Genomic DNA, 19,476 nt, shown 5'->3' with positions numbered 1-19,476 from the left:
TTTGAATATTTGTATTTTAAGCCAATGGATATTGTATTTTACTTGGCAAAGTATAAAATGTTCTGTTTGAAAAGTGCCATATTGCTTGCTCAAACTAAGTCTGCTCAAAGGAAACAGAAGATAGTTCAGAATCTGTAATCCTCACACACAAATGGTATGGAAATATGAGGTTAGAGAGCAGGTAGGAAGCATCCTGCATTCACAGAGCATTTTCCATTGGTGGTGGCACATTTCTTATTTTCCTGCTTTGAAGAAATACGAACATATCCCACCTGTAGTACATTAAGAGACATCATCTCACAAAGAGGTATTTCACAAACACCTCTGTACCTTCAGCTGAGGTGTAGTAGGTTTTTATGGCAGAAAAATGTCAGAATTACTATGACCATCTCGAGAAAACAGAACCTTTGTTTCTTATAAGTAAGCCAATATATTTCAGCTGATCATTTCAGAAGAGTTTTTAATGATATCTGCTGGTCGTTTATTCTCTTGCCACATAACACACCAGCCAAATGTACATTTTGGCAAGACAGTCACAAGTAAGGCAGGACTTTTAGGTAACCAATAGTCTTTGTGAATTTACAGGGTGTTATGGGTTAGACAGGACAGATTCTCTAAAACCACAAAAATAACTTCAAATAACAGAATCATATTGTTTTGTGCAAAAGCAAAGACAACGTTTCTACATTAGAGAGACACCAAACCCAGATTTACAGAAATGTGGTGTAGAGTGTTTGCAAGTGACATCATTGATGAACACATTTGCCCTAGAACCACATTGCAGAATGGCTGCTATAGAAATAAGTTATTACCTATTGTTTGGAATTCCAACACTCTTCCCAGAACAAGAAAAGAAAAACGGGGGGGGAGAAAAAGAGAATCTGAATAGGAAAAAACCTCTGCTGCTGTTATTCCACTTTGAGAATGCACAGTGAAGTATGTTTTAACTGTTTTCAGCTTCTTCCGTTACCTTTTAGAACTGAAACGTCAAAGGAAGCAGAGTTGTAAATATTTTACAAATAACCAATCAATCCAAAACCTGGTAGAAAGGAAAATAGTGCAGATCTGTTCTGATAAAAGCACAAATGGTAGACTACTACTTAGCATCAACTCCCAGAGGCAACATTCTACAAACATGCTGTGTATACGCCTTGGCAAAATGAGAGTTGTATGGTGTACCAGAGACTACATAAATCTTTGCATGGCTAAAAATAACTTCAGTGCTTGAAATGAAAGATAATATTTGCTGTTTTGCACAGCATTTGTTTTCTTTTTTTTTCCAAAATACACACAAAAGCTACAAAGCAAATAGTTTTAAGATCAGAAACACAAGAATTGCATTCTTTCTTCAATAAGAAAAGGATCTTTTTTCCTAAGTTAGAACATGCAGGGTGAATAAATACTTCAGTGTACAGTTATTATCTAAATATTCACTTCCGTCTTCACCTTAATGAAATGTTAAATGAAGACAACACGGTGTTAAAGGATTAGCAGAAAAACCTTTCCTTACCTTTTTTTAAGCCGGGGTGTGGTATTCTCTACTTTCACACAGTCTTGCACTCTGTCTGAAATGGGTATTTTTCTTTAATATCAGAGATCAGAAGTCAGGATACACTGCTAGGGACCGGTGGTTAACATTCTCCTCCCAAACTACCTAGGTATAAGTGGAATAGAAAGAATTTTAGTTCAACTTTTCTAGGCTAGCCTAGGAGAGGGGTTTTTTTGTTTTCACTCTTTTGAAGGGTGCTTATAAGCTGAACAATTCCTTTCTGCCACATCTCTTGTAAATGGTTTGAGATGCTTGCAGTCTAAAAAAAAATAAGGAAGAAAGAAAAAAAAAATATTGCAACCCGAGAAATTTTCATTAGCTTTGGACTTCCCTCTGAGACTTTCATACAAAATGGTCTTTCTTTCCTTGTTCTAACTAGAGAAATAGCAACACTTTCTTATTTTTCCTTCCAAACACTCACGTCCTGCAGTTCTAAATCAATTATATCTCAAGAAAAATATAGCATTGGCTTTACTGTAGTTTGGCTGAAATAAAAATGTAGTATTTTCATTTCTCAAAATGAAAAACTAATAACTTCTAAAAGTTAAAATGTGACCTTGTCATATCTTTGATTTTCCTTCTATTAGAATGCACAAAACTGAGTTTTAACTATTTTCCTGGCAAAAAACATTAAATGCCTTTGTTTAATAAAAAAAAAAGTCTACTGCCAAAACCTGAAATTACAGTAATCTGTTTGAATACACTGCAAAATAGAAAAAATTTAAACAGACGAAAACAACTTGCAATATTAAACAAAGTAACCATTTTTCTTCTGGTTTTATTAGTTTTACCTTGAAAAATTTAACTGTAATTTTGGAATTTTGATCTTGCACAATTCAAAATATACCTCAAAAGTTTTATACTCATTTTAGGGCTTGCTGTGCTTCATTTTGCATTTAACTAGAAGTAAGTATCAGACAGGAATTTTGTAGCATCTAATCTATTCCCACACTCTATCAGTTATTAAATAGTATTTGCTATATTCATTTATCCTTACATTTTCAGGCAGCTACAAATAAGAGTATTTTGTTAGAACAATGTAATTAGTTTATTGGTTAAATCATGCTCCATTTGACAAGACAAGGATAAGCGCATGTTTGACTCTTGGTAATCAAACAGAACAGCTTGCAGACATTAAATAATGGGGTTATTAGCCCCAGTATTCAGCTTCTCCTGAAGTTCATGGGCTAGGTGTTGGTGGGTACACTCAGGCTGACAGAACAGATGATGTGGTTTTCCTAGCAAAGGCTCCTGAACAAGGCAGTCTGTTTAAGCTGAGAAATTAGCACTCAGTTGACTCTGCACCACTCATAACATTTAGAATGTCTTGAAGGTTTGAGTGAGAGATGAAAAAGCGGTATGAAAAAATCCTGAGCTTGTTAGGTCAATTCTGAAAAAAAAAAAAAAAAAAGAAAGGTACTCCTAATTCGTATGACAAAATGTGATGGTCTCAAACAACTGGTACTTGAGTCTAACTGGCAACTCCACGTGTTAGAAATCTCATATATTCTCATCAACCTCAAATCTAATTTTCACATGTAGACTCAGCACTACCCTCTTGTTTCTGGGCATAAGATGCAGCATTGACAATAGTGTGTGCTATAGTCTGAGCATGGAAAGTTTCTGGGCTGCATCAGGATATCAGGTCAATGTTGTTCTAGCACAACAGGTAGGAATGTATTCACTTTTTCACCAGAAAAATTTTCCACAAAATCAATTGTAATCAATTGCCAGTGCAAAAATCTCTGTTAATTCACAGTTGCAAATCCTGCACACAACCAAAATCCTTCTCCAACACAGACTCTCCGATTTCCTGCCCTGCAGACATCGTGCTGTTAACTGGCAGAGCAGAGAATATCTCTCAGTGTGCTAATGTCACATATTTCACTGCCCTTTCTGCACCTGAGTGACTTATGCTAATGATTGTGGCACTGCAGACACGAGGAGTTCATTGCACCTGCAATAAGGAACCTGCTGTAACTGAGAGACTTCAGGTCTGTCGTCTTGTCTGCATACCAAGGTATGCAGCATATCTGCCAGCCCATTATGGAGAGTCAGTTTTCATTTTTCTGGGTAAGGTTTTGAAGCATGGCAGCAACGGGCCAACTTCTGAATTATTTTATTATTCTTGAAAATCAGAATTCAAAGCACTTTGAGCTCCTGAGTGTAATACAGACCTTCACTGTTCAAGGTGCGAGAAAAGAAAACTTAAATCACAGACAGTGTTAACCACTAAGCTCAAGACGCATCAAGGAGATATGCCCTGGGAATAATAAACAAAGAGAAAAGGTCTTCCTTCTATTTACTAACACTCTTTTTCTTCTCAGGGAAGACGTGGAGACAGATGGATATGGAAATACTTCAGTGAAAAGGAAATTCTTGCAGACAGGCCAGCATGGAATATTTGGATCTTAAAAGATCATGTCAGGAAGTTATTTTATTTTGTACCCTTCCAACACAGCCATCAAATGCAATACAGAATCAGAAATACATATTTCCAACACAGAAAACTAAGCAGACACATACTATGCATACACTCAGGGAAAATTACTACATCCCACAGTAATAAGTAACTGACAAGCAATGATGCCAGGCTCATGAAATTCTGACCAGAATAGAAATCAGGAAATAAAAAGTTGCTTCAGTTTTTCGAGATTTTTTTGGACACAGACCTTTCTATTCTGTGTTTTATTTTTTCACATCTACCTTTTATCTCATAGTAATAGTACAAAACTTTAGAACAGAGATAGGCCACTATAAAGCAGGTCACTGAAAATACCTACCACAATGCTAGACTTACAAGTGGTAAACTGATCAACTGGTCTATTTTCAGCATCTCAGACAATAATTGTTCTTGTACATAGTCCACATGGTTGTTATTCCGTCACACAACACAAAACTAGCAGGCAATTAAGCATGACAAACTATCAAATATTTGTCCACTAAAGGACCCTGCTATATCTTCTCTCCCTGTTTATTAAGTCCCTGTTCTTCTAAATGCATGTTTCAACCTCTCAGGATAGCTGCTTAACACTACAAAAGGAAATATGCTGTTCAGCATATCACAGGTAAATATAAGCAACATTACTCACAGAATACTTCTTCTTTTATGCAGAGAAAACTCCTGATTTAAAGAAAAAATAAATTATCATCAGACAGAGAAAGCCAACATCAACAACTCCTGAAAAAAGCAAAAGAGTGTAGGGATATCTGTCAGTTAAAATACCGACAGCTGTGACTCAGTGTTTTGTATCATGAGCAAGAAGATAAACCCTCTATGACTTAAATGGTTTCCTTAGAACCTCGTAGATCACTCTGCATTAGAAACAGAGTTAATAGATTTCAAAATGTGATCCTCGGATTAATTTTGATAACATCTATAACACATTTGGTACACACATAAAAATAAGTGGAATATCAATCAAAAACTACATCTTTTCCAGACTACTTACAGATAAAAGTTTGCGACAAGTAGTTACCTATGAGTCATAAAATCACAGAATGGTTTGCATTGGAAGGGACTTTAAAGATCATCTAGTTCCAACGCCCCTGCCATGGGCAGGGACCGGTTTCACTAGACCAGGTTACTCAGAGCTCCATCCAACCTGACCTTAAACACTTCCAGGGATGGAGCATCCACAGCTTCTCTGGGCAACCTGTTTCAATGCCTCACCACACTCACAGTGAAAAATTTCTTCCTAATATGTAATCAAAACCTACCCTCTTTCATCTTACACCCGTTCCCTCTTGTCCTGTCACTACATAACCTTGTAAAAAGTCCCTCTCCAGCTCTCCTGTAGGCAGGCCCTCTTTAGGTAGTGGAAGGCTGCTCTAAAGTCTCCCTGGAGCCTTCTCTTCTCCAGGCTTAACAGCCCCAACTCTCTCATCCTGTCTTCACAGGAGAGGTGCTCTTATGAAGCAGGAAAATTAGTACTATTCAGTAAAACATTTTTGGCACAGTCAGTCTTCGGAAAGTAGTTAGTACAAGTTGTTTTGCTAGTGAGTTATAGTATATTTTGATACCAAGGTTTAGTTTTAAATTAAATCCAAACCCAAAAGAACGCTGATGCACTTCTTCGGTGGCCAATAAAACATTTCTTTCTCTGTACCAGATACTGAGCTTTTTCTGTGTTGTACATCATACAAATCCATTACTTTGGATTATTTTCTCTGCTGATGCATCATATAGTATCCACAACTGCTCAAAGCTAAGAAAATAATCTCCAGAGATCATATCAGATCAGATATTTTATCATGGTGCCAAACTTGAGTTTGATTCTCTAGCCCCTGCAGGGAGCATAATCCCCAAACATCCACATGTGTATAAGCACACACTCACACACAGAGCCTTAGAATAGCAGATTAAGTTTATCTAACATTACTTCCTTCCCAGAGGTTTGGACTGTTCAAGGGGAACAAATCCCCTCACTGCAAGGGAGGATTGCCAGGACTCATTAAGAGAAAAAGAACTATGCTATCAGATATGATCTGGCCTGCCCTTTCCTAGATACATTTCTTTACCTAAATGCACATCAGAGTGAATTTTATTTCCAAATGGGCTACCGCAACACTAATAAGTGTACATTTCCTATCCATCCACCCAAAGGAAGTGAACAAATAATTTCTTACTCTATATGCAGAAAAGAGTACCCAAACACAGTGGGCAAATAGTGTTCTCACTCCTCAGCCAAAATTAAATTCTGTTACGTTTTCTTGAGAAATGAGTAAAAATCTAAACATTTAGAACTAGCAATTAAAAGAACTGCAAATAACAGAAAATGTAGAAATCATTTTTAATAAATAATATCACATAATGTAGCACAGGAATCCTGGGATAAGGAAAGCTTTGGTAAATTAGCACACCTATTAACATTGACATATATTCTGCCCCAAAACTCTAGGATATCACAAAAGTCAATTCATAAAGCTGCTTGGTGCTTCATGGAAAAACAAGTAGTAAAAATGTTCAGCTCCTAGTTTTCAGAGGTAGGAGTGGCAGAGGTAGGAGTAAAGACTTCTCCCAGATTTCCTTATATTGTTATTTTCAGCCATACCTTGCAAGGAATCCTCTTCTGAGGTGTAAAACCAAGTTAGAAAATGAAGAAGAAAAAAATTTGTTGCATGAAAGGGCATGCAATAAGGCAAAAAGATGTAAAGGGTGCAAAGAAGGCCACACTCTTCCCAGTTATATACAGTGACACCACAAGGGGTAATGGGTCAACACTGAAACTCAGGAGGTTCCCTCTGAACATCAGGAAACATTTTTAACTGTAAGAGTGACTAAGCACTGACACAGGCTGCCCAGAGAGGTTGTGGAGCTGTGGTGGGTTGACCTTGGCTGGACACCAGGTGTCCACCCAGCCACTCTATCACTCCATTTCCCAGCCGGACAGGGGAGAGAGTAAGATGGAAACAACCCATGGGTTGGGATAAGGCAGTTTATTAAAGCAAAAACAAAGCAAAAGCAAAGCAAAGCTTGGGCATGCAAAAGCAAAGTGAAAGATAGCAGGGTTTATTCCCTGCTTCCCATGAAGCAGGGCTCCAGTACGTGTGATGGTTTCTCAGCAGGCAGCCATTGGAGACAATGAGTGCCCGCCCTCCTGCTCCTTGCCTCAGCTTTTGTATCTGAGCTGACGTCATATGGTATGGAATATTCCTTTGGTCAGTTTGGGTCAGCTGGCCTACTTGTGTCCCCTCCCAGGATCTTGCCCTCGATTGAGGAAGGAATGTTACAGTGTTGGTGCTGTGCTCAGCAGCAGCCAAAACGCTGGTGTGTTATCAACACCCTTCTAGCCACCAATGCAAAGCACAGCACTGAGGGGGCTACTATGGGGAAATGAACTCCAGCTCAGCCAGACCCAATAAAGGAGTCTACATCCTTTGGAGGTGTTCAGAACCCAAATGGACTGAGTCCTGGACAACGAGACCTAGGTGACTATGCTTTAGCAGGTGGGTTGGATGAGATGGCCTCCAGAAGTGCCTCCCAACCTCAACCAGCCTGTGATTCTGTGAAAACAGGCGGGAAAAAATAGGAAAGTAATTGCCATAATCAGGAAACAAACAATTAAAAACTTTTTTTTTTTAAATACAACCCTAGTTATCACAAGCCAAACAACAGCATGAGTAAACAGGATAAAACTGGAGTAACAGACCTGCAGAACTATTGCTGTTGACACTGTAATTTCCCTGGGTCATGCTGACACCATTAAGAAGTCATTTCTCCAGTCAAAGTTATATAGATAAAATCCAAATGCATGCAAAAGACTTAGTAAGAAGAAAGCTTTGATCTCCCAAACTACAAGCTAGGAATATTTTCCTCAGAAAAACCTGCCAGGTCTTAATATGAAAAATGTAGGTTTTGCAGGGCCAACCACCCCCTGCCCTGCAGCTGTGTCCCTTGTTCACCTCTGCACTCCCTCTCTTTCCTCCAGCACAGCCAGAGGTAGCAAAGGTAATTATATTTGCATAGGTCAGCGGCAAAGCTGCATTAAAAGACACTGGGAGACATACAGATGGGTAAATGAGACTGTTTAACCTGTATAATATTACTGCTGATGAGGAATGGAAAAGGGAAAACTCACTTGGGCTCAGGGGAGCTTGATGGCATTGCAGTAGGAAGATGGGAGTATTTTGCAATGCACTAGTGCACCACCGTCCTGCAGCACAGCCAGAGCATGCTGTAGTTTTACCTTCACTTATGTTGAACAGCAACTAAATCAAACTAAAACTGTAGTCCTCCCTGTGTTGTAAGATGTTAAGAGAGAACTTCTCTATCAGGCTATTCAATCCAGCTCTCCAATCACGCTCAGCTAACCTCAACCCACCCTAGCCACAGGGAGCTTGCCCAAGTGTGAATCAAAGTACATGTTATTGCAGTTTAGTTATACTTACTAAACTTACATTGCAGTTTAGTACATGTTATTGCAGTTTAGTTATACTTACACCGGCAGAATATAAGTGTAAAATGCCAAGGAATAAATGGGAACCCAGTCTCTCTCTGTACTTTGGTTTCTTTTCCACACACTTTATATGTGTGCCATAAGAAGACTTTTTTTTTCTTTTAAAAAATAATGTAATGTTCTTTCTCAAGTACCATAAACATCTTCAATTAGAAATGCTTCTAATACACTCTAAAAGATTAAAATGTGAAATATTACAATTTCTTCATTTCACTAACAAAATATATGTTTTTCTTCTCTGTTTACTGTGCCAAGTATAACCTCTAACACCCAGGAAAAGAAAAATGATAAGGCAGGTCATCAACCACTGCAAGATTATTTTATGATGGCACAGTCCTCTGGTTACTTTCTGTTCACTAAAAGTGCAATTAAAAACAGTGTTCTATGGTTATGTATCATTCCTGACTATATAACCACACTATTTCCGAGCACAGCTAGAAAAATTATCTACAATATTATGTGACCAGTTGCCACTCCCTTTACTTGATCTAAATTTAATTCTGTGCTACAGGCTGACTTAAATGAGGCTCTAAAGTTGTTTGTGGAGCAGGATTCTGCTCTACAAGAGTAAAAGTTTGAAAAAACCCAAAAACCCTCTGTCAAAAAAACTTCAAAGAAAAAGAAAAAAGGAGACAAAAAGCCTGAGAAACTCCTATTTGAGGAATATCATATCACAAATTGCACAGACAGCACAAGCCTCATTGAATAATGATACTTAACTCTAGTGTATATACAAGTAAGGAGAGGAAAGAGATTTTCTTGTACCAGCTCCTCAGTCTGTGGAGAAGTCAGTAATAGTTTGTTTCAGGTACTCGCTCATGCAGAGATAAATTTGCCAGCTGCCTTGGAAGCTCTCTGAAGAAAGGCACTATATAAACATAAATCATTAATGAAACCAGTGACCTCATCCTTGGGTAACTAGAGAAGCATAAAACCAACATGCTGTAGAGGTAGAAAGCTTTCTAGTCAGCAGTACCATACACCAGCGGGCAGTAAACACAAGAGTATCCATCCTGATGCCATAGCAGATTCCTTTTGACAGGCTTTGTGTTTTTATCTCAACCACCACAGGTCATAGGTGGCAAAAAGCAGAAGTTTCTGAAGACAAATGAGGTCATAGTTCAATAATTAAGAGAGGGAACTCTGCCCAATCTTTTCATCTCATCCAAGGCTTTCCTGAAGTGAAACATTTAACAGACGTAAAATATATTTTGTTAACTTTAAAAACATGAGAAGAATCATTGTGCCAAGGTCCAACCTGTGGCATGCAGCAACACCCTGGGGAAGATGGGGACCAAATGTGCAAAAAGAAACTCAGCTTTAGTAACCACCCAGCTCTTTCAGCCTCACAGGGTGACAGAAACTACCCCCATATGCAAAGCAGTGGGAGCAGTCCAGCTTTTTGGGGCTCTGTCTTTCTTAGCCCAGCTCCTTCACCTTTCAGTGCCTATGACTGCAGCTGCTCCAGCCAAACTCAATCCCTGTCCCATGGGCATGGTAGCAGCATAGAAGTCACACGAGGCAAAGGCTGCCAACAAAAAGGCAGGACAAAGGGCAGCTGCTGGCACGAAGTCAGACAAGAAAAATGCTTTTGCACAAGAGTGAAGCTGCTACTACGTGATGTAATGAGTGAGCATAGATCCAAAGTACCCAGATCCAAGTCCTGTGAGTTCCAGGTTGTGGCGTTTGACAGGGACTTTCACAGTCCATAGAAAAAAAATTCAGTTACTCCAAATTTTTCCAATAATTACAGGTGTCTTAATGGCATCATGAGGACAGCAGTCCTTTAAAGAGAATTTAAATGAGACAGGATGATGACTGCAAGACCTTTTAAGGAGGTTGTTTGATATACAAACATCACCACGGAGGGAAAACAAAAAAATGAAAAACCTACTGTGGAGAAAAAAAAAAAGAAAGAGGTTTATCCTCTGTCAGAGAAGAAGAGATGTTGTCTCTGGTAAATTTAGCCAAATGAACCCATGCTTCACTGTATGTTTCTTTGGGTCCAGCAGCTTTGTGACTGACATGCTATTTTTTTTTCTTTTCCATAGAGATGGCGTCTTCATCTTGCTAACACGGCAAGAGAACTCAGCTGAGTGTCATGCCAGCTGCATGTGGTGATTTTAGCTGACAACTGGCCTAAGCTGCCTTTGCTGTACATGTGATAACTTGTTTTCCAACTAGCTGCACAAGCAACTCAAGCATTGTATTTTTCCAGCTTCTTCCAGATAGTTTTTCAGCCTCTTCTTGTACTACAATTTGTCTCTGAAACCATGGCCGATGGTTACTGGCAGGCCAGTACCTTTGTCCTGACAGCTTTTGGTGATTGTCACGTGAAGTTCACATCTACCTCTCTCATACTGATGTATCGTTGCTTAAAGAGCAGAAAATGGCACAGAAGGGTTTGTACTTTCTCCTCTCTGGAAATTAAGTGAGATTGCACAGACTTGGTACTCTTTCCCTGCAAGAAATCTATATGCAAAAAGCCACACTGTCCATACAAGAGTAATATTACTTAGTTATAAATCAATAGTTCCATGCCTGAAGAGATTGTAACCTTCTAAATTTTTTTCCTCACATATAAAAAGAGAGAAGGGAAAAAATAGAGTGATGGCAACCAACAGTTTACCTAATTGTTTCTAATTATCCTAAGGATAGAAAATATGAGCTGTACTAATCTCAAAAGACAGGAAGGGATGATAATAAAGGAAATAATTTGCTGTATGCAAGTTTGACAGTCTTCTATCAAATACAAAGATATATATTTTCTTTTTTAGGACTCTCAATGTTTGTTGTGTTCATTTAATAAAGCACTTCATGTAGTGAAAGACAGAAATTGCAGGGGTATTTGTGAGAAAACGGTTCTGTAAAACTGTAATAAAATCAAAAGGCTCAAAGGAATTAAAAAAAAAAATTACTTAAATCATGACTCTCTAGTTTACTCTCCATTTGAAATAACCCACACCAAGTACCATGGAACAATTTTTCTTTCAATTCCATGACACTTCCATGGACAAAGTATATAACTTCTCCAGAAAGCACATTAATACCTGTCCACTTGACAGGGAGAACTGGCCCTTAATAGCACCAAAGCTCCCAAGCTTTCACTAGTGGTGATAAAAAACACCCACTGTAAAATATATATGTGTACAAAAATATATATATTCCCCCCTTAGGCATACACGCACAACCAGTCTTCAAGTTTTTATAACATATTAAAAAAAGTTCAAAGAACTTATTTGCCTTTCACAACATACTCTTACCTGAAAATAAATACAAAGTCCCCAACATTAGTCAGCAGAATTAAATAAAACAGCTAATAGGGTAAGAGACCCTTTATGCAGCTTAAAACCAATTAATATCTATTTAAATATCAAATGTTGACTTTAAAGAAATGACATCTCTTTTAGAAATTCTGTCTTTTTTTCCCATGTCATCTGTTCAGGGGGCATATCTTGGAACATATTTGGAAAATGCCAATTTAGCATTTGTTGTTTTGCTGAATTAAACAATCAAATGAACAAGAAATAATTTTAAAAGCTTCTTCTCCCTCCTCCCCAAACTGTAAGGCCTTCCTGCTAGGTTTTTTTTTAATCTCAAGGAAATGCATGCAGAATTTTGTATAGTTATTCAAAAAGTCATCTTCTGAAAACTGTAGTGGGCTACAACTCCAGTTCCTAGAAAAGATGAATGTGTGCTACTAATTATTCAGTGTTATGCTGTTTCTTCACTTAAATAGCTCCATCTCCCAGCAAAGTGAAGCAAGAGATGAATATCTCTACTGTGTTTATTTTCAAATAGGAAAATGCATTTTTTTGCAGAAGGTTTTATTACAAAAAGATATATTATATATATATTATTGTAAAGTGAGTTCATTATTAGGAATTTATTAATAAGATCTATATCCTAACATTTAATGGATTCTTATTGGATGCTTTTTCTAGTCGTAAATTATCAGAAAAAAGTCCACTGGATTAAGTTTGTTGTGCACACCACACATTCTATCAAGCCAGTGGCATTTTAAAGCAGTTCAGATATCCCTTTTCTGGCATGGCTGGCTGTGCCATTACCACACAATGTGACAGACAGAAAATGTATGAAGAGTGAAAGAAACATAGCTGTGAAAGTACAGCATAGCAACAGCAGTATCTGTTTGCCTTCTGCATTTTGGGACACTTGAATAAGTGTTCACCCCTGCAGGTAATTTTGTTCACCTGGAAACCTTCATGTTTTCTCTCTCCACATGAAAAGAAGTATGGATTAGGAAGCCTTCTTATTTTTTCTTAATTTTCTAGGCTATTGCTGCTATAATTATATTGTTTGCATGTTCTTTTGGATAAGCACTGTGTCTTTTTCTAAGTTTGAGAAGCATCCAACGTGTTTCTGAAACTGCTGCTATCCCAGAAGTGAGAAGTTCTGACAAGCCTACAGATCAGTTCTGTTTCTCATACTTTTCCACACAACCTTAGAAGGACACCCCTACCAATGAGATGGTAAAAGGTAAATATGTCAACTGCCAGTAGCAGAGGCACTTAAATCCACTCACTTGCTTGCCATGAGAAAGCATTGGGAGCTGGAAAATGGGCAGAAATTTTAAAGAAAACCCATTCAAGTAGCATGCCCTGAAGGGAGAGGAAGGGAAATGGGAACAAAGGCTGCAGTGATATTTCATGGACACGTGTGTCCTACCTGGCATTTCCAGCAACAAACTGAGACTGCAGCTTCTCTGGAGAAGCAGGTTCTCTCACTGCCAAGGAAATATTCCAAGTGTAGATTCACTTTTAGTTGTGCCCTTTTAAACTCAGAGATTCCAGCTCTCTCTCATAAGACTTTCACTGCACTGATCCTGTATTTGTTTCTATCTTCATTCCCCCCTTTTCTGAGAGATAGGTAAGTATAACAAAATGAAAGTGATATTAGGCACCAAAAAGGACCCGATTACAAACCATTTCTCCAAATGCTTAGAAATAGTTTGAAGTTTGGCACTTGTGATAGTGGTAGGTTGTCACAACAAAAAAATGAAAACTGTTGCAATTGCTTTCTGCATTATTTCACTTCAGTATTTCAGGCTATTGCCCAATAGTAAATAAATAATTTCTCAGTGGTCCTGGAATGACCACGATGGTCACTAGGAATTAAGAAATCCAGCTGATGAAAGTAGTTGGATTTGAGAGAACCCTATAGGAAATAAAAACTTAGAGGAGTTGTTCAAACAAATGAGCAGGGAGGCAAAACTAAAGAGACTTGAATACCAGCTACAGAAGCTGCATGCATATACCAACAGCAGGAAGCATGGGAATCTGCTATGGAAACAAGAGCAGGTGAGCAGATAGAGTAGCAGTGCCAGTACTCACTGCAAGCAGATGAATCATTTGGCTATAATTGGGAATGTTCTTTTCAACATCTATTTTTAAATAAAATGTCGAAGAAGCTTTCACAAGATTTTGCATGCTCTATTTCAGTTTCCAAGAAGTACCAAAATACTACCAGAAATTTTGGTCCCAGAATACTGCCTCAAGGATCTTAGAATAGAATTCCCCAAATTTTACATAAAAGCATGAAGTGAATGTTCCCATCTTGTTCCATCTTTGTTTTAGGTTCAATGAGCCTAAACAGCCAGTCTAGCATGCACGCCTAAGGCAAATGCATCTTCAAATCTTTGCTAAGTCCATCTGCCCTTAATATTAAGAAAAAATATTCCCTAAGCTGGAAAGAGTAAACGTTGGAAAATACTCAAAATGTCATCAAAAGACAGCTTGAGGGGGATAAAAGTTCATTCATTTCAAACAAAACAAAATAAAAATCTGAGAAATCCTAAATTTTGATAGCAACAGAGCTAGTTTAAAGAAAAGCTATGACCACAAGTAACAAAAGTATGGTTTACCCTGACTGTCAGTGTGGCTGTTTTCCATTTAAAAGTAAAAGCCTAAGAATTTGTCCACAGCTTACTGTACACTAAACCAGGTATATCAGGAAAAAAAGTCAAACTCTTAGTTTACATGAAAGGCTTTATACATTCTTATTGACAAATGCCACAGTCTGTCTCATACCAAAACTAAAGCTTACAGAATTCTATTCATCCAATCTAATTTGCTGCATTAATTTTCTTTGGAGTTAAATTACTTCATGTTACATTCTGCTACATTGTGTAAAACTGCAATAATATTTCCATGGTTTGGTTTTAATGGAAGCAGTGGATTTGCTTTAGTGTGCTAGTCATGGACAGGAATGGCACACTCGGCTTGCTTGGTCTAAATGTAATCATCACACTTCCCTTTACAAGTCTCATTTGGAGTTAATATGTGAAAGCTATGTTTATACCTTAATAGCATGAGTGCTTAGTTTTAGCCTTTTGTTGGTCAAAAAAAAAAGCCTAAAAAGCAATCCTTCACACGCTTTCTGAAATTGTTATAAGAGAGAAATCATTCAAAATGTTCACATAAGCAAGGTACACAGTTGTACCTTTTAACTGAGTGAGAAACTGTTCCCTTAGGTGTCTTTAATTTATAAATTGCAACCTCCTGGTTGTATAGTCTCTTGGTATGAAGTTATTAATAGAGACAGAACTTTGAAGAAATGTTTTAAAAAGCTTCTCTGCCCCTGGAGACTTGTCCTGAGGGATTACACCAACCAAATGAATTAAGGAACCAGTCATGTACTTTCCAAATGCAACCTGCATGTTTCCAAATAATTCAATTGCAGCCAGGCTATTTTAGCTCAAGTTCCTTGTGCCAGAAGAGCTTTGTCTCCTTGCCAGAATTAGCCACCTAATTTGGAAAGTTCACCACAAAAACAAAGGAAACCTGTGAAACTACAAAGGAAACCTGTGAAACTACAAAGGAGGTGTTATCACCTCTATTCAACATATATCCCTTCTTGCCAAATTGCTGTAGCTTTGCACAGAATTTTAATTTTGAGGCAGCTATTGGGTTCTATGGGCAAGTATGATTTAGATCTGTAAATCTATGAAACTCTGAACAATTGTCAAATGTCAGCAAGCTACAAAGAAACAGCCTTTCTTGACTAAGGCACGTCTTGTTAGATTTTTAAATTATTTTATCTTGCTAAAATGCAAATTATAAGTGCCTTCTAAAGTGCAATGAAATAACTCTGAACAAGGGTAGTCATACTTGAGCAAATAGTTGCAACTCCTAAACCTAAGTTGTTACAATGTAGGCCAATTATCTAATTATTACCTATTTTGGCAAATGGTAATTGTTCAATCTTCTTTTCTTTCCTTCAGTTAGTGAGTCCATCCTCTTCTCCCTCAGAAGCTGCTCACTTCAACCTTGGCAGATTTAATGCCTCTCTTTCACTGGAGTATGATCACAAAGGTAGACAACCTTCAGCACAATGATGGCCACAGGCCATGGGACAGGATAGAGCCCAGAGAGGAAACTAAGAACATTCAATATTTTTAAAATGCTTTCCTGCCTTGCCTCCAAATCAGTAACCATAGCACATACAAGGCAAATCAAACAACTCTTATTTCTTAGCAGACAAGTGAGGCAAATAAATGTGCTGTTCCATGGACACAATTTAGGGTTTGATGTCTGAAAAGGACAGAAAGGAGCCTTACATCTAGGCACTGAAAATCTCTATGGAGGAGCAGTACTGTCCAGAGCTACACTGCACAAATCCTCTAGTGACCTGACTAAAGTAGGGCTCTAACATCAAGAGTTCTTGTTTTAAAAGTGTTTTCATTTTTTTCTCATTATTCAGCACGGCACTCACGTGTAACTCACTACACAGAATCCACTCTGCAGAGAATTATTAAATTTTCCAGATCCACTTGTTCTGAATGTTTGCTTGCCCTCAGAGCTGTCCTCACAAAACCCATTATTCTTGAACAGTTAACATGAGAATAACATTTTAACTATGGCCTTGGTAGCAAAACACCGTAAAATATTTTCTATATTAACGACAGTCTGAAAAAGGTCTGGAAGATGTAGGAAGCACATCTGAATGCCAAAATATAAAGCAATATTGGGAGAAAGCTCTGCTGATGCCTCCTTGCTCCAGTGTAGCCTGTACACAGATCCACTCAGACATCATGAGAAGTTTGAGGAGGCAACTACTGATGTTCTCTCTGGAGAATATCACAAGCACTGTCTAGTAAATCCTAAATGAATGTGCACAAACTGTGATCTGCAGACATGGAAAGGGAATGAGGCTCTCAGTAGGTTTTTTTGTGAGGGCAGTAGAAAGAGCCATGACATCACATCATGTCTCTTACTACATTTGAAATTCTGACTCTAGAGCATGTAGGTTTTCCTACCTGTTACCTAGATTTAATTCCCCAAAAGTGAGAAGTCAATTTCTTCTGAAACACTTCATAATAATCCTCAGGACAAAACAGGTTGGGTGAAAAATGTCAACAAAGGCAAGCAAAGTTGTACAAAACTTTCTTGTCATGACAATAACTGCAGATCTACCAGGAGAGAAGCAGCTAAACTTCTGGGAGGACACAAAACCTTTGTACACAACGCTCAGACAAAATTCAGCCATAATAACCAAGTTCTGCAGTGACCCTTCTTTATTCTGATTTGGAGAAGAGCTAATGTTAGGACAGGTTTTTATTTTGTACATGGCTTTTTTTTTTTTTAAACACTGCAACTTAGATCTCTATTTCATTCTGTCAGACTCCTGCAAACTGGTGGGGAGGGAAGGTCAAGGGGATGGAAGAAGACACTAGAGATAAAAGTTTCTGTATCTGCCCATAGTAGATGAACTGTTCTCTGCTTTCTGAGTCAAATATTTTCCAAAATACCATTGCTAAAATACCTACTACTCAGCTATTTTCATAAGCGTTTTAAGTTTGACTTAGTTTCAGTTCTAAGAAAGAGTAATTAAATTTTTCATACAAAACACTTCCCAAGAGTTTCCACTGCCTTCAGCTCCAGAGATTACAATCTCACCTTGGCAGGCAGGAGATATTATCAATGTTCCCTGTTTATGCCAGTAGCAAGATACTTCTGTCAACTCATCTTGAATTAATTTTGGCTATCATGATAGGGGTACCTGGAAACAGCTCTTCAGACAGAAATCCCCAAATGCACTCACAATGGGAAGGATTTAGCACAAGCATGTTCATCTTCATTACTGGAAACATAATAGGAACTGCAGCACTTAAAGACAATACGTAAGGGTATTTAAACAAGAATAACTCCTGTGTGCAATAAATACTTCATGCTCACATGAGCCGTATGCCTACAAATCAGCTGCGGCCCACTGAACCATCTGCTTTCACAATAGCTTCCAGCCTGCATTTCTCACTGCAGTGCAGTGTGGGTTGTGCTGCTCCCAGAAAGGATTTGGGTTGAGCTAGATCAGATAAGGAGAGCCCTTAGTGGCTGGTACACCTAAAACTGTTTCTAAATTGCATGTCAAATACTTGTCAAATTACTATGTCCTGTAATTGGAATTACCGAAGTGGAAAAGATAGCGGGCAAATGGTTAGGATAGTATTTGTAGGTTCCTCTAAAGCTTACTTCTGATGATAAAGTCAGTTCTTCCTGCAACTGAAATAAACTGTCCTTGTCTCTTCATTCCTGACGTGATCTTGCACAGCTCAGACAAGAACAGGGTCTTTATTCCACCACATCTGAGATAACACTGCAGGAAATGTGACACAGAAGCATCTTTGTGCCGAGCTAACTTGTGTGCTGTGTCAGATGTAGGGAGCATCCAGCTGCTTTCAGCTTCCATGGAGCCTAGCAGAGGGCTAACCAGACTTTGCTACACTGCAAGGCACTCACATGATTTGCCTAAGAGGGTCATGGCCAAGAATTTTCCCCAAATCCTGTGCCATGACACTGGCAACTGGTGCAAAAGGCTGTTTAATAGGTGACAAGATCACCTAGGAAGCTGTGTGAGAACAGGGACTAACCTTCTGCCCATCTCAGTGGCTCCTCTGGACGAGAGGTGTAACACTGCTAGCGTGAGATGCCGAACAGTAACAGCAGGATACAGCAGGACCTAAGAGGATCAGGGCATGTGTCATGTCAGAGGCAGGAAGGTAGGACAGCAGTAAAGGCAGAAAAAAAAGAAAGCATATGGATAAAAGTATTTTAGTTCTCAATATCCAGCTAAGTATTATGGGAATTTCGGTACTGCCCCAAAACTTTTTGCAGTCAGAAAAGTTCTGGAAATTTGTTTCAGATGAGTTTATCTAAGCATCTAAAACATCTAAATAATATCTAAAATATCACAAATAATTGCTCAAACCTAATTACAACTTAAATATTATTACAAACTAGATACTGCCCTTCACTATATGCTGAACTGCCTTGTAGTGAAGTTGCTGGACTTCTGGTGGGTATAGACCTCAGCCTGTTATTTCTCCTCTCTTAATACTCCAGACACTCTGTGGTGTCTGAAGGATCTGTTATCAAGACAGAATTAGACCAACAAACTTGACCCTTTAACATTAAAAATTAAAAAGGTAATAGAATATCACCTTAGATGCCTTCAGTGCTATAAATAGATTATTTTGTGCAAGAAAGCCTAGACATTTCAAAAATAAACCATTTCTAGAGGCATCTATATTTTCTTCTGCCATATTAACTGTCACCAAAGATTCAGGACCTCCTCCCAGGTGAAATCAAATCCTTTATATGAGCCAGAAAACTGCAATTCTACCAGAGCATAATGCAAATAAGACCATAGCAGATACTATTAATGGTTCCATTTCAGTGCACAACAGATAAAATAGTATTTTTCATCAAGTTACTGAATTTTGGATTATATCTATGCTACAAAGTTTGCCACTTCTAAGAAAAAAAAGAATAACACCTCCTTCTCTAGGCTGTAAAACCATACAGACAAAGCCTTGCTTCTCTGTAATACTAATGCTGGAGAAAGAGTGGGACAAAAACCATATTTCCCAGTAGTTCCATCCAGTATTTTCCAAACACCTACATATTGTTTGTTGTTAGGAAAATAAATGCAAAGATCTGTTACTCTCAA

At 38.2% G+C, this 19,476-nt stretch overlaps 1 protein-coding gene across 4 annotated transcripts in view; it reads right to left on the bottom strand.

Moving 5' to 3' along the window:
* Positions 1 to 19,476, bottom strand: part of KIAA1211 (KIAA1211 ortholog) — a 126,777-nt gene that overhangs the window by 65,513 nt on the left and 41,788 nt on the right. For all 4 annotated transcript variants that reach the window (XM_027636246.1, XM_027636247.1, XM_027636238.1 and 1 more), the window contains exon 2: positions 1,511 to 1,654. The gene's annotated coding sequence lies outside the window, so the exon portion shown is untranslated. The remainder of the gene's footprint in view (positions 1 to 1,510; positions 1,655 to 19,476) is intronic.

The sequence above is a fragment of the Corapipo altera genome, unplaced genomic scaffold, assembly GCF_003945725.1.
Source record: "Corapipo altera isolate COAL_440 unplaced genomic scaffold, ASM394572v1 22b, whole genome shotgun sequence".
Classification (NCBI taxonomy): Eukaryota; Metazoa; Chordata; class Aves; order Passeriformes; family Pipridae; genus Corapipo; species Corapipo altera.
Note: the sequence above shows the minus strand (reverse complement) of the source record. Positions and strands in the feature narration are given on the sequence as shown.